The following is a 16,121-nucleotide window of genomic DNA, read 5'->3' on the forward strand; positions in this document are numbered from 1 at the left end:
GGGGGGAGGGGGGTTGTTACTTTGTGAGGGTGAAAAGGGTAACTATTGCATTGTTCTGTACACCTGAAACTAACAATAAAAGAAAAATACTAGGAATAAGATAACTCTCCGTTTTCCTCACCTACAGTTTAGGCATCATAAGATAATCATGAATTATGCCCTGATGACCACTAGCCCAAAAATCAAACAAATGCCCCATTCACAGACCCCTAGACATTCCCCTCTGTACCTATTTGAAGACCAATTCTAATAACATATGCATTTGTTTGAAATTGTCCTTGGAGCTTGAGTTCAGCTAACTTTTTACTAGCTATTTAAAATGAATTACACGGTCTAAATGGATCTTGAATCCTTTAAGGAAAAATGCATCAGACGAACACAAATACAGCATAGGGCTAGGAGAAAACTCTATTCCATTAAGGGATAAGGCAGATCCTGCAATAAGAACGGAAAAGCCAGTGAAGAGCCATGGGCGTCGCTGTCAGAAAACAGAGAGGAAGACTCACAGCGGTTCCCAACCTTTCACAGGGGTCACCTAAGACCATTGGAAAACACATATTTTCGATGCCCTTAGGAACGAGACACCACTCCTCTATCCGTCTCCAGGCCCACATGCAGATACGCCCACATACGAGTATCCGGCGACCCCTGTGAAAGGGTCGTTCAACCCCCAAAGGGGTCACGACCCACAGGTTGAGAACCGCTGCAGGAGGCTGATGGCAGCAACCCAGCACCCTGCATGGCCAGTACTGTGTCTGCCACATGGAAGCCACATCTGTTCTGCATACCTAAGTGTTTGGGGGTGTGGAAATTAAGACTCAACCTCATTTCTAACCCATGAGATGAATGAAACCAGGCTCAAAATAAGCTTTGGGCTCCTTAAAAAATGAGTTATTTATAAACGCCAGGCATTATCATTCCCAGAGAAGGATAGCGAACTGACTACATTTTTTTTTAATGTGGAGAAAGCATAGGGAAAAGGAAAACCTAGGGGGATTTTTTGTTTATAGAATTATCGTGAGATCATAATAAATTATCTCTAGCACCTGAAATCGCCTAATGCTGCAGAGGCTTCCAGAAGCTCACTAAGATGTGTCCTCTTCTTCCTGAACATATTGCTAGCCTACATTTCCTGGTCTCCCATGAGTTGGATACAGCCATTTTCTGAGTTCTGGTCAATAAAATGTGAGCAGAGATGATGTATACCACTTCCGAGGCTGGCCCACAGAAGTGCCCCCATCTGCTGCATGCTCTTTTCTCTTCCACCAGCTAGATGAAGTTGATAATGCGATACTTTAGGTCCTTGTTTCTGAGAGTCTGGTCCATGAATCAGACGCATTGACATCACATAGCACTTACTAGAAATGCGAAATCTTAGGTCCCACTCTGGACCTCCAAAAGCAAAATCTGCATTTTAACAAGCTCATCGGGTGATTCATATATGCATTCAAGTTTAAGATGAAGTAGTCTAGACTGGAGGATGGTACAGCTGCCAAATGAAAAGAGCATGAATCCCTGAATTGTCACCCAGAGGAAAGCCACGAGCTGACAAGAAACATCTGCCTTAGATTCATGAATGACTAGGAAATAAACTGTGTATGAACCATTATAGTTTTTTGCTTCTGTTCGTTAACACAGATGAGCTTACTCTAACAAACACAACGAAACGGATCAGTTCCTAAACCATCTTGAGCCTGTACTCTGTCCTTCTGGAATTTGGAATATCAACAAAATCTTTAGGAGAGGCTTGAACTAACCAAGAGGTTATTTCCTCACATGACAAATCTCTGCATGTCTCTACACTGAGGGTGCGTGGGGTTTTTTACACTAACAGATAAGTTGTGTAAAATAAAGAAAGGATTTTTCAACCTCCATCTATTTCCAAATCAAGCTTTCCTTCCTGCCATTATTCCATGTTATCAAGTTCTTTTTAAAAGGACCAGTGTTGGTTTCAGCATCCCTGCTGGCTTTGAGTATCTATCATTTTAAGAATGAAATCATTCTTCATGGCATATTATGAGGCTTTTTTTGTCAGGTAGTTAACTAAACTGGCACCAGTTAACTGTGATCTAAACTTTATATTGACAGATCTGGCAACAGACTGACATTCCTTGCACTCATTTTGGCTGTCCAATCTGAAAAAAATATATATGTTTGAAATATGATTTATCTTAAGCTGACAGCAGTCTCCATCAGGGTTCCAGCCACTGACAGGGAGGGAAAGGACCCAGCAGACACTCCTCGCTGAATATGCTTTCAAGGCAGAAAGAAAGAATTTAGAGCCTCTTCCTCAAAGTCATAATTTAACAACTAAGCTGGAAGGAAAACAAATGTGTCTCACTAAGCCTTACCATCAACAATCTAGTTTTCTCCAATGCCACATTGGTTTTACCTGGTAAAGCCCAGGATTACCATCGCCCAGTGTCACAATAACACCTGACACACGCCAACTATTCCAGCAGCTCAGCAGAGCCCCTAAAATTCAATTATAAGAAAAAGATCTAATAAACCAAAGATTAGCAACAGAAATGTGAGCACTATTAACTGTTTTTCTTTGGGGCTGATATGAAAGCCAGAACTTACCAGCTGAAGGAATAATGACACAGGAGAGACCGACTAAATTGGAAATATCCATCAGCATAACCACGGTGCATAAAGTGACAGTATCTGGGTAGCGGCACAATCATTTGTCCATTAGACCCTAAATCGTTACATTTCTCTTTTCCTGATGAAAATGAGATGCAGAAATACTTTCAGACACTCAGAAGAAGCTGTCTGAAGTGTTATTAATATTTCCTAGACCAAGCATGGTTTATTAACAACCTCAACCCCATGTTTTTTGAGTATGCCAACATTATGGGCAAATACATTAATATGTAGCTATTCACTGTCATCTTTTACTTAGGGTACAATTTGATTAAGAGGTGTGTATTTGTGAATATAAACACTGATGATGAGCAAAATAAAGTAGGCCTGGATTCTGTGTTTAAATCCTTGCATTGGTATTTATGGCAATAAACAAGATGGAGTCTGCACTCCACCCTGGGAGAGGAAAGAGGAGTATATGCTGCCTAGAAGCTAAAATTATTTTCTACCAAGCCAGGGTAAATAAAGTTCTCTTGGGGGAATACTGTTCATTCAAACAGGCTGAATTGGACACTCTGGTGTGTGATTCAGTGCATACCAAGTGATCATTTGCCAAATAGTGAACCTTTGATGTTAAAAAAAAAAGGCAAAGAAAAAAGTGCCAACCTCTTTATCTCTATTTATGTTTTTGGCAGCCAAAATGTAAATGTAAGAAAAAAAGCATATAAGAGATAAAACTAAACTTCTGTACACGGCAAGCCCCAAGCCATTATGCTGTTGGCTCTTTGTTCCTTGCAGGCACTCTGCCCTTGGTCCACCTTCCTCATGGGTGTCCCTGACACCCAGCACCACTGCCCATCTCATGGGTGTCCATGCCACTCACCACCACTGCCCATCCCATGGGTGTCCATGAAACTCTACTGCGACTGCTTTTGGACTTCTCCTCCCAGGGAGCCCTCTACTCTCTGTTTCCTTCTTTCCTTTCCCTCCTCATCAAATTGGTTAACCCATGCTCAGTAGCCAAAGGCTTACATTCCTTTAGGGCTCTGAAACCAGATAATATTTGTATAACAGAGGTCTTTTCTGTTTTAACCCTCCAAAAAGTGACTCATAGAAGAATTTAGATATTGTGACAAAGACTGGGGTTGGGTGGAAGAGGATGCTGGGGGTATAGTGTTAAACAGATAGGCTTCTGAGCTTTTTTCAGGTAGTTTGAAGAAGATGGCTGCTTTTTCTGCAAGTGTGTAAGACTGATTTTAACACCAAGAGAACTTTCATGATTTGGGAGGACAAGACAAGATAAGGGAAGATAAGATAAGATAAGGGAACTGGAGGGAAGGATAGGGCAGGGAAGACAAGGGGAAGGTGAGAGGGAGGGAAGGGAAGGGAAGGGAAGAGAACAAAGGCAGCTATAAGCCAGGTACATGGTAGGTGCTGTTATATAGTTATTTAGCCTCAAACCCCTATATAGTGCACCTACACACACACACACACACACACACACACACACACACACACACACATTTTATAGGTGATGGTGCTGAGGATTAACAGCATAAAGTAAATAATTAAGCCAAGGTCGCAAAGTGGCAGAGCTCAAATTAAAATCCGTTGGTCCAGGTTCCAAGTTCATCCAGTTCCTTGGCCCAGGGTGCTTGATCATTCTGTCATATACATGGAAGGGCTAATTTCTTTATTTGTCATAGATGGAATTTCTCTGAGGCCTCACTCTTGGACATAAAACTTTCTCAAGTATTACCTTTCTTAATGAATCTAAACTCTGTAATCGCGTTTTCCTGCTCTCTAATGCAGAACACCTATATATCAATAGTGTGTCTTAACCAGTCATTCACTCTCCTCTTGACTGATGTCAATATTTCAAATTTCTTCCCATTTAGGGTAACAAGGATTCTTTGTCTACAATATGTTCAGGGTGGATTTTATAAACAGGTAAAATTCTCTCTCCAGAGAACAAGAGAAATATAGTGAGAGAGCTCTTCGGGTGAAGCTTCAGGTCATTAGCAGCATGACACACAAGAATTCACATTAAACCTGGCCTCCTCTGACATTAAGGCAAATATTCACTCTGGCCACTGAGAGTGGAGGAGTGAGAAAGGGGGCCCAGTGACATGATGGAAACTGGCAGCCTAGCTCAGGGGCTGGAGGGTGAGGGAAGCAGAGGGGGGCAGCAAATGCAGCCTGTAGGCACTCTCATTCTCTGCACCCTGCAGTTCCCCTTTCTGTGCCACGAGCGGATCTAGGACTGCAGAAGACACAGATAGTGCTTTGCTTTGTTTTTGTTTTTATCTGTCACATTTAACTAGACTGTACACTTAAGGCAGCAGATAGACTCAAGGAAAATACCTCACAGCAGCCAGAATGAGGAGGAGGCAGTGCCACGATGTGGAAGGACAGAAGAGCTGACGGACACCTTTGCTATCTGGGTGTGATTGTGCATGTGTGTCATGTGTGTGATGAAGGAAAGGAACGCCATCTACTCTGAAGTCTTGTCCAGGTCCAGGCTATCTTATCACCTTCACCCTCACTCCCTTGCTCAAGATAATGCTTGAGACAATGAGGTATCCAGGGTTAATTTCAAGCTACTGTCCATCTCCCCACACCCTCGTGGAAACAGCTGGAGGCATTTCTCTTGCCAGTGATTTTTGCTGTTGACTCGCCTACCTCAGCCAAGCCTAGGGAAGACCTGGTTGGTGAGGCATTAAAATGAGCATCTTGTGAAAGGCAAGCGTCGTGCTAAGCACCTCAACACACACCATCTCTTTTAATCCTCGCAGAAGCTGCCTAATAACTATTATTGTCTCCACTTTAGAGATGAAAAGATTGAGGTTGAGGCATATTAAGTAAGCAGCCGAAGGCCACCAGCAAGTCTGAGCTGGGATTTGAATCCAGATGTTCTGACCCTAGGTGAAATGCTGTGAGCCTGAGAACCTCCATTTCTGCTTCTACAAATGCCAGAGAGAGAGAGAGAGGGGGGGGGGGGGGGGAGGGAGAGAGAGAGAAAAAAGAAGGAGGCGGAGGAGGAGGAGGAAGAGGAGGAGGAGGAGGAGGAGGAAGTGGGACGGGGAGAGGGTGAGGGAGAGGAAGAGAGAGAGAAGGTATATCCAAAAGCATGAGGCAGAAGAAGTGTGTTTGGGGAATGCACTGACAGCCTGGCCTGCTCCAAGTACTGCTGAAGAAAGGAGTTTTACAGGGACATGAGAGTTTGCTGCAAAACTGGCAAAATCAAGTTCGAGTGCCAGTCCCTGGTTTCTGCTGAGGGAGAAATGGAGTCACAGTGTGACATGACAGCCATGGGAAGCTTTGCATTTGAGAATACACTAAGCTCCTGGGAGCCCCCCAGGGTATGGAGGATGGGGGTAAGCTGGATGCACACGCAGCTCTGGGACTTTGTTCCTGTTCTCGAGCAGTGCTCTGAACTGTCCCAGAAGATGGGGATATGGTGGGAAGCACAGGGGGGCTGATTGAACACCTGGTTGGATACTTGTCAGGAATAGCATAGAAAGCATTCTAATATTAAATTAAATTATATTACATGACCTTTGAAATTTCTCCAACCCTAGGATTCTGTGAGAAGAAATATGTCTTTGTATTCTTATGTAACTTCGCACACTGAAGGAGGGGGTGATGGGAACAATAATGGTGGTGATAGCAAGCATTTATTGGGTTCTCACTATGTGCCAGGCACATCTACCTCTGAGTAATATGCACAGAGACAATGGCAAGAGATAGAACAAGGACAGCAACAAATTAATTAAGGAAGTAGGAATTTCTTCTGAGTGGAGTCCAGTGGGAACTGTAATTCATTCTGGCAGGTTGCACAGACTTGTCTTACCCTTCACACAAGAAAGCATCAGACAAAGGAAGCTTCATGAGGCCTTCCCATCACTGCCAGGGCTCCTGGCAGTGCCCACAACCACAGGCCTGCAGGAGAAAACACAGTGACACCACTGACAGTGATGCTGACATGAGGGGTGGGTGTGGCCTTTGCTGAACTCTCGAGAGAGCCTATAGTGACAATCAGAGAGCCTATAGTGAGAATCATAGCAGTAATTACTATCTGTGAAAATGCCATCACAGGCACTTTCTCCCTTCATTGTTCACAACATTGAATGTGATGCTTTCTTAGCACAGGACTGCTTGTCCTTCTTGGACTCCTCTCCAAGTGGCTTCCCAACTAAACCACAAGTTCCTCAAGGGCAAAATCCTGGTACTTTTCTGTGCACCTCAACAGCAGTTAGCTCACTAATAAGCACACAGGGAGTGCCTAGTAAATTCCAGTGGAATGGAGTAGAAAGTCAATCCTGATGTGGACTAAGCAAGCGCTTCCATTCAGTGTGTGCATGCAAACTATCCTTTGTTGGGACAGCAGCTGCAACACATAATGTCTACCATGGTCCACCATCTTCTGAAAAGGCTTCTGTAGCCCTACTGAGTGCTTGCTGGATGCACTCTTGATGCTCTGCTTCAGCAGGCCCTTGCAGTTCTCTTCAGGCTCCTCTTTTTGTTGACCCCCTTGACCCTTTTGGGTAGAGGGAGTCAGGAGGTCCTGCTGCTTGTCAGCCATTCTTCACATGATTTAATCCTATGGAATTTTACTGTGGTAGCTAGCTCAGAGATTCTCAAACTTGGACAAACCTAAGAATCCCCAGTGTTGGTAGATATTTTGTTCTGGAATAGAATCAGGAATCTGCAGTTTTAATAAGCCCCACCAGGTGATTTCTGATGCAGGTGGTCCATGAATCACACCCTCTGAGAAACAATGACTGTCTCAAAGGAATTATAGAATAGGACCTTCGTCTAATGATTAATTATAATCATGATTCCTAGGAGCCAGAATCCTGAATGTGTTTCACCTCTCGGATCCTAGAATTACTGCTAGCTTTTCGGGAGTCAAGTGTATCAACCAAAGAATTTCCTGAGGAAAAAGAACACCAGAAAGAAGCCTGGATTCAGTCAGAAAACTTTCCATGTGCTTAGATGCCAGACTAAGAGGGAGTGAAGCCAGGGAATCAATGGAAAAGCAACCACTTTATGAGAAGAATGAGGTCAGAAGATAGGTTTCATGTCACAATGGAGGGTTGTCACTGTTCTTGACAGTGCAAGGCGCCAGCAAGTTGTTCATGCATTTTGCTTTGGCTGAAGTCCCCGGCCTTTCTGTGGCCAGATCATCATTAACTTAATGCAGCAATAGTCCTTGTTTACCAGCACTTGTATGTAGTGCAAAATTGCAAAATAAGTTAGGATGGTCTTTTGTACATTTCCTACTTCCCTTGGTATCTTTATCCCCATGTTATTGTACAACCTACCACTCATCCACTTACATGGTACCTGTCCAATGACTTCAGACTCTCTTTTCTCTCCACCACTTGAACCTATTCTCCAGAAAGCGCTTGCACATGTAAAGTTAAGGAATTCATATAGCTTAAAATATTATCTTTCCACAATTATATATTATCTAAATATGAATAGATTACAGTTATTTGTACTGAGTAATGTAATTGCAAACCATCAGGCAACAATGAGAAGTATAATTTTGCAAGATATAATTTGCAAGCAGTGGAAATTTCTAGTACTACTTTGCACTGATTTAAGACTAACTTTTATAAGCAAATTTCATGAGACATTTGAAACCACCTAAGCTGAGTTTTAAGCTGGCCTAGAAATCAGACACAGAGTAGCTAGCCCTGGACAAGGATAGTTACACAATTTATTGTGAAAGTACCCCTTCTCCTTGACTCCCATAGTACCCAAGTCTGCATTCATCTAGCATTTCTCACACCATTTGTACTGGTCTTTTATGTTTCAGTTTCTCCCCCGTCCACCACCAGACTATGACTGGGTCACAAAAAGAAACCATGTCTGCGCAAGATGACTGAAGAAGACATCCCTCAATCATATCCCCACCTCAACAATAATTTGGCATCCATCCACAGAAAACAAAGTGACTCTTTGGGAGCTGTGGAATTCAGCTCCCCAATCCAGGAGATTACGAAACCCCAGTGGAGTCCAAGAACAAGGAAAGCTGTTTGAAAAGCAGGCCTGTACCCAAGAGGCTAACTTGATGACCATGGTCCTGGCTATAGGCCTGGAAACAGCTCCTTATCCATGAGGTTGCAGCTACAGGCCCATCTGACTTTGGCTCTGCCACCAGCACCTGTGTGCAGGGCAGTAGGCATGCAGACCCTATGGATGCTGAAGTGGCTGGTGAACCACTTCCAGTCCCTCATAGTCATGGTCCAGGACCTCTGGAGAACACTAATTTAGACAATTATCCACAGATGAGAGAGCCTTTGTGGAAGTCTGGGAGTATATCAGAAAGGTTCCAGCATACTACAGAACAACAACAAAAAAAAAAATCCAAGATTGGACCTATTGAGGAGAGCAAGGGGAACAGTGTGACCTTACCTATGTCATCCCTCCCCTGAGACAGCACAGCCTAGTGCTAAGGGAGCCCTTCTCAGCCATGATTTCTCCAGCTGGAGAAACTCAGCTATGTGAGTGAGCACTCAGCTTTCCCAGCTGTGCAGGACACTGCCAAAAATCACCATTCCTCTCTTGCTTCGTCCAGAGTACTGAGCCACGAGCTGCACAACTGGGAATCAGTGAGCAGGTGGGAGAGCAGGAGCCAGGGCTCAGAACAGAGCATTTCAACTGGATGTGGATCCTGCTAACTGCATCTTGGACACCAATCATGAGGCCCACCCGTGAGCCACTGTAGATGCCTCACCTGTGGATCCCTCAACTGGCCCACAGGCAACCCCAGCACTCTGTCCACCTCTCCCATACACTCCCCACCCCACGGCCAGCTCCCTGTGTGAGTTCTCAATGGCAGTGAGAGTGAGTTTTCACAGACAGCTGGTGAGCACGTGCAGAAAGCTGGCCCAAATGTGCAGGCCTGGGAAACACCACAAACTTGAGCATTCAGCATGCCTAGAGAAAGCAAAAAGGAGGCTGTCAGCACTTGGCCTGGCTTTGCAGGATTAAGAGAAGGCACACAAGTTTAAGAATTCTGCCACAAGCAGGAGCAAGAAGTGTGGAGCAGACATATAGATATAGAAGATCTGAGAAACCCTCAGAATCCCTAGCAGGGCTGACTGAAGGTATTTTTCTCCTAACATCAGTCAGTGACTGCCACTTCCAAAGCAAAGACAAAAATGCAAGACTGCAAGGAACAGGAAAAAATCAAGGAAACATGACATCACCAAAGAAACACAATAATTTCACAATAACCAGCCCCAGGGACATGGAACCTGCAATTTACTTGATAAAAAATTCAAAATAGCTGTTTTAAGAACATTCAGTGAGCTACAAGAAAATACAGAAAGACAATTCAATGAAATTAGAAAAACAATATATGAATAAAATGAGAAGTTGAACAAAAAGATAGAAGTCATAAAAAGAACCAAAGAGAAATTCTGGAGCTAAAGAATGTAATGAATGAAATTTTTTTAAAAAAATGCAAAAGAGAATGTCAACAGCAGAATAGGATTACACAGTAGAAAGAATCTGTGAAGTAGAAGACAGGAATTTTCCAATCAAAAGAGAACAAAGAAAAAAGAATGAAAGAGTAAAGAAAGCCTACATGAACTGTGGGATATTATAAAAAAGAAGTCTGAAAATTATTGGTGTGCCAAAAGGAGAAGAAAGGGGAAAGGGGGACAGAAAGCTTGTTTAAATAAATAATGGCTGAGAGCTTCCCAAATATGGGGTGAAATTTGGACATCCAAGTTCATACAGCTAATAGGTCACCCCCAAATTTCAACCAAAAACAATCTTCTTCAAGACACATTCTAATGAAACTGTCTAAAATCAAAGATAAAGGGAGAATTTTAAAAGCAGCAAGAGTAAAAAAATTATCTCATATAAGAACACCTCCATAAGGCTAGCAGCAGATTTCTCAGCAGGAATTTTTCAAACAAGGAGAGTGGGATAATATAGCAAAGTGCTGAAAGAAGAAAAAAAAACCTGCCAGCCAAGAATACTTTACCCAGTAAAGTTGACCTTCAAAAATGAAGGTGAGATAAAAACTTTCCCAAACAAACAAAAGCTGAGGGAGTTTATCACCAGTAAACATGCTTTATAAGAAATGCTGAAAGGTGTTCTTCAAGGGGAAATAAAAGAATACTAATTAGTAACATGAAAACATATGAAAATATACAACACTGGTAAAGATAAGTATATAGTCAAATTCAGAGTAGTCTAATACTGCAATATGGTGGTGTGTTCACCACTTAACTCTACTATAAACTTTAAAGGATAAAGTATTAAAAATAACTGTAGCTACAATATTTGTTAATGAATATACAATATAAAAAGAGGTAAATTGTGAAATCAAAACATAAAAGGGGAGGGAGTAAAAGAGCATGTTTTACATGCGATCGAAGTTAAGTTGTTAGCATAAAATAGGCTGTTATATCTATAAGATGTTTATGTAAGTTTCACGGTAACACAAAGCAAAAACCTACAGTACATACACAAAAGATAACAGGAAGGAAATCAAAGTATGCCCTTATGGAAAACTATAAATTCACAAAGGAAGACAGCAAGATAGGAAGAAAGAAACAAAGGAATTAAAAAACAGCCAGAACACTATGAATAAGATGGAATTAGTAAGTCCCTATCTGTTGATAATTACTTTGAATGTAAATGCATTAAATTCTGCAATCAAAAGGCATGGAGTAGCTGAATACATAAAAAGTAAGACCCAACTATATGCTGCCTAGAATAGGCTCACTTTAGCGTTAAAGCCAAGCTATAAAAACAACTTAAATGTCTATCTATGGATAAATGGCTAAAGAAGATGAGAGATATCCACACACACACAATGGAATATTATTCAGCCATAAAAAGGAGGAAATCTTGCCATTTGCAACAACACAGATGGATCCTGAGGATATTATGTTAAGTAAATAAGTCAGGAGGAGAAAGAAAAATACTGTATGATCTCAACCACTGATAATTCCCTAGAGCAGTGAGGAAGCCAAGAACTCAGTGAGGAAGTCTGCTCTTTCACTATAGATTGATGGTCAATCAGTAAACACAAGTGCCCTAATGAGGCGTTGAGTCTGCTCTTGGTTCCTCCAAGTCAGTTCTTTTCTTAATTCAAGTTTTGATTTATTTAGTTTTTGTTCCTTTGACTTAAAACAAGGATAATGCAGGGCCGGCCGAGTGGCTCAGTTGGTTAAGAGCTCGCTCAAGAGTTTGAGCTCTGAGCAACAGCAGTTCGAGTCCCAGCCTGAGCTGAGCAGCCGCTGAGCTGCCAACAGGTGGCAAGATGGCTCAGCTAATAAAAAAAATTAAAAAAAAAACAAGGATAATGCAAGGATTGAGAATAAAATCAAATAATAGTAATAGTAGGTATCATTATTATATTATTAATAATATTATTTTGTCACAATTAAGAAACTAACTTTATTTAATATCATGTATTCCAACAGTTTATCCCTCAGATAGGGTTAAATTATTGATTTGGATAGAGAAGAAATGTAAGATGTGAAGGGGGTATATTTTCTTCTCTTTACCTGATGTAGAAATTTACTAGCTCTATTTGGGACTAGAGTGAAGAATGTTCATGGACTTATGCAATATGTGTTATTTTCCATATGGCTGCTTTCACTTAAAATGATGTTTTGAGGCTCATCCGTTTTGTAGCATGCATCAGTAGCCCATTCTTTTTTATTGCTAAATAATATTTTATTATATTTACATACCGCATTTTGTTTATCCATTCAATTAATGGGCACTTAGATTATTTCCAGTTTTGACTATAATGAATAATGCTGCTATGAGCATCAAGTCTTTGTATAGGTATATGCTTTCATTTCTCTTGGGGAGAGTTTTAGTAGAATTACTGGATCATACATTAAACTCATATTAAATTATTTTGAAAAACTGCCAAACTGTTTTCCAAAGAAGTTGCATCATTTTCCATTCCCAACAGCAAAGTGTGAGGATTCTAGTTTCTCTACATCCTCACCAACACTTGTTATCATCTGTCTTTTTTATTATAGCCATCTAGTAGATGTGAAGTGATAACTCACTGTAATTTTAACTTACCTGTGATTTAATGACCAAGGATATTGAACATCTTTTCCTGTGTTTATTAGCAATGCCTATATATTAATTTGTTCATTAGTTTTTTTTAACATGAAGCTTTAATACCCTTAATATAGAATCATTGAATTTGAGAAGTACAAAAACACTTCAAAATTATATGATCTGAGCTTTTTAGGTGTAAAATAAGCAAAGACTAGAGATTCAGAGTCCTTGCTCAAGGCAAATAAACTTATATCCTCATAGCCTGCAAGGGGTGTACATGGCTTCTAGAGAAGCCCTTAAGGTGTTGTGGTGAATAATTGGTCATTGATTTTGCAAAAACATTAAGGAACAAAACAATTATTAATTATGATAGACATTATTGTGAAGTGCTTTGAAGATTGAAGGGCTGGCTCTCTGCTCCATCTCACGGTGCTGCCAACACCCATGGCCTTGCTCCAGTGATCTGGAACACGACAACTCACAGGCAACATCAATATTGATGTATCTGCATTTGCCTGTATTGGATTTAGGAACTTTGTACCACAACTGTATCTAAGCAGTCAGCATTGAAATTTATCACCTCCAGCACCTCATTAGGCAGAAAAGAAAAATGGAAATGACTAAGGATGAACTGAAGCAGATATTCAGAGAAGGTGGACAAACAAAGCTAGGTGAATGCTGTCTTTCAGCTTACCACTCCTCATCCCACCTCCGGCATCAATATTGTTAATGGGGCATCCACATGAATGTAAATTGACCATTTCTAGTCAAGCTTGTTCAAACTAGAACTTACTGCACTCTGCCTGGAATGCACTTCCCCCTACCCTTTCCCATAGCTGCTACCCTCTCTAACAATAAGTCTGTCTTTCCTCTGCCCTCAACCACTCTCCCCCATGTTTCCTTTTCTTCAAGAATGTAGTAGATTGCATTTTCCAAAGATGGACACAAAAATGTTTCCCATCCTACCTGCTCTTCAACAATATGACTTTGCCACTTGCCTGTCAAGAGGTAGAGCCTATTTCTCAACCATCTCTTGAATGTAGGTGGATGCTGAGATTGACTTGATTTTTCCAGTAGAATATATGAAAAATGACATTGTACTCCTTCCAGGGCCACCTTGAACTATTCTGACAACTTTTGCTTTGTGATATGTGGAAGCCAGACATCACATAAAAAGTGTCACTACCATTTTGTGAGAAACCCAACCCACCTGGAGAGTCCCTGGAGGATGAGACACCATGTGGCCAAGGTCAACGCCATGGAGACACTAGATGTATGAGTACAGAAGCTGTCTTGAAAGTAGGCCCTCCATGCCTGACAATCTCAGCTGATGACATGTGGCTCAGAGATGCCAGCCCAGCCAAAGCCACCCCACATTCTGGACCCACAAAATCAAGAACAAAATAACTGTTTTAAGACACTATGTTTTGGGGTGATTATACAGTGAAGGATAGCAGAATATGCCACCCCAGAACAATCTGGCATACAGATTATTCTGAGCTGATTATTTTTGAGAAACAGCAAACATTGAAGAATCTCTGAAAACAGAAATTATCCTTTTGTAAGGGAAAGTTACATTTATAAAGCAAATCTCTATTTGTAAGTGACTCCCTCTCTGTACCAAAAAGAGAAGATGACTACATCACAAGAGAATTTTATCAATAGGGAAGGCACCCACTTAAATCGGCATAATAACCCTTACCCTTGTTTACTGTGCTTTTTTGGGGGACCCTTCATCACTGGCCTCCCTCCTCCCCCACATGCTTCTACTGTCTATAGCTAAAGATGGTACTTAAGTTGGTGGCTTGGACCACCTCAGGGAGTTAGTTTCTCTGTGTATCTCCTGTGCACACATGAGGCACACATGTTAATAAATGTTTGTTTTTCTTTTGCTCATCTGTCTTTTCATCACAGGGGTTCTCAGCCAAAAACTCAGAAGTGTTAAAGGAAAAAATATTTTTCCTCCACTACAACAGTAATAGATAGCTGAAACAAACTGCTTAACATTACTATAAATTATTTTATTTAAATATTGGTTAACTTATATGTGTTGTCTATCTCCCCCAGATATACACACACTAGAATGTAAGCTCCAATCAAGCCATAGCCTTTCTGTCTTATTTATCACTGGGTGCACAGTGCCTGGAATAAAGTAGGTGTTCAATAAATACTTATTAAGTTATTATTGAGTGCATTTCCTCCAGGGAGGCTCAGAAGGCAACTGGTAACGTACTCTGGCTGATCCTCTGCTTGTGCCAGTTCTACTTTCATTTCTATTGGAGGCATTTGTCTTCGTGAGGAAATATGTTTATTTCATGCAAAGTCCTGAAAACACATTGGCAATGTAGAATCATCATACTGATCACCTGCAATTTTCAAAAACAGACCAAAAGAAGCATTTCCTCCAGGGCCACCAGGATTTAATTTACAGTATAGCCCCTGAACTCCCACCAGAGTTACAAAGTAAGGAAACCAATATTTCCTCTCTGGCCACTGCAGTGGCTGATGTGGGACCATACAAAGGGAGCGAACTTAATGTATTAACTGGAGAAAGAGTATGGCTTTCAAGGATAAGGAAGGAACTGTATCAGAAATACCAGTAAGAGCTTGGGTTCATGGGGGTTTTTTGTTTTGTTTTGGTTTATGTTTACAAGGTTTTCAAAGTCCTTCACTGATTGAGAATTTGATTATGCCAGCATAGCATGATTTCTTCCGTTGAAAGACTGACATTGAATTCTGTTCTTCTATTCCTTTATACACAATAAAAACCTTGAGAACTCCAGTGGTTTTGTATCTCCAGCAAATTAAGTGTTAAAAGCCATCCTAAATGTTTGCAAACTTGGAACCTTTCTTACAAAGCATATTTATGCACCAAATAGGTTCTTTTCTAAAACAATTTCTCTGCTTCTGTAAGTAGTCAGTAGTAATAGACATGTAGAGTTTTTCCACTCCTTTTGTTTGTCTACAAAATAGCTAAAAACATGAAATAGCAAGCTTACCTTACTATCACCAGTGGTTTGCCAAAAAAAGCAGAGCTTGTTTTTTTCCCAAATATCAGGAGTTCATTTTCCCCAGCACAGGGTGGCAAGCAATTACAGACTGAGAGATACGCTATTCCTGCTCTGCACAGATGTCATGGGTAGATGAATGTGCATGCCTTGTATACAACCATTATCCCTAGGAAAAAAAATCGGTAATGGCAATGAAAATGTTAGTAAGCCTTTGTTTGCCTTTCGGTTTTACATGAGGCTTTCTTCACGCCTCTCCTTTTCCTTACAGAATATTGCACACACATTCAGCATTTGGTGCTTTTGTCCAGGATTTTTCAGATTTTCCTTATATAGATGCTATTCATCTCATTCTCATAATTCTCTGTAAAACTTGCAGCATTCTAATAGAAGATTTATGTGTTTAGTTGTACAAGACACCCATTAATGGAAATTCACATTGTTACCATGTTACAATTTCCTACCCCA

At 41.1% G+C, this 16,121-nt stretch overlaps 1 long non-coding RNA gene across 1 annotated transcript in view; it reads right to left on the reverse strand.

Annotated features, from left to right (window-relative positions):
- Window positions 1–15,706, reverse strand: part of LOC109384865 (uncharacterized) — a 75,335-nt gene extending 59,629 nt beyond the window's left edge. Inside the window, exon 1 of the long non-coding RNA XR_002124502.1 lies at window positions 15,645–15,706. This is a non-coding gene — a long non-coding RNA (uncharacterized LOC109384865). The remainder of the gene's footprint in view (window positions 1–15,644) is intronic.
- Window positions 15,707–16,121: the final 415 nt, after the last annotated feature.

Source organism: Hipposideros armiger, unplaced genomic scaffold (genome assembly GCF_001890085.2).
Source record: "Hipposideros armiger isolate ML-2016 unplaced genomic scaffold, ASM189008v1 scaffold_104, whole genome shotgun sequence".
NCBI lineage: Eukaryota > Metazoa > Chordata > Mammalia > Chiroptera > Hipposideridae > Hipposideros > Hipposideros armiger.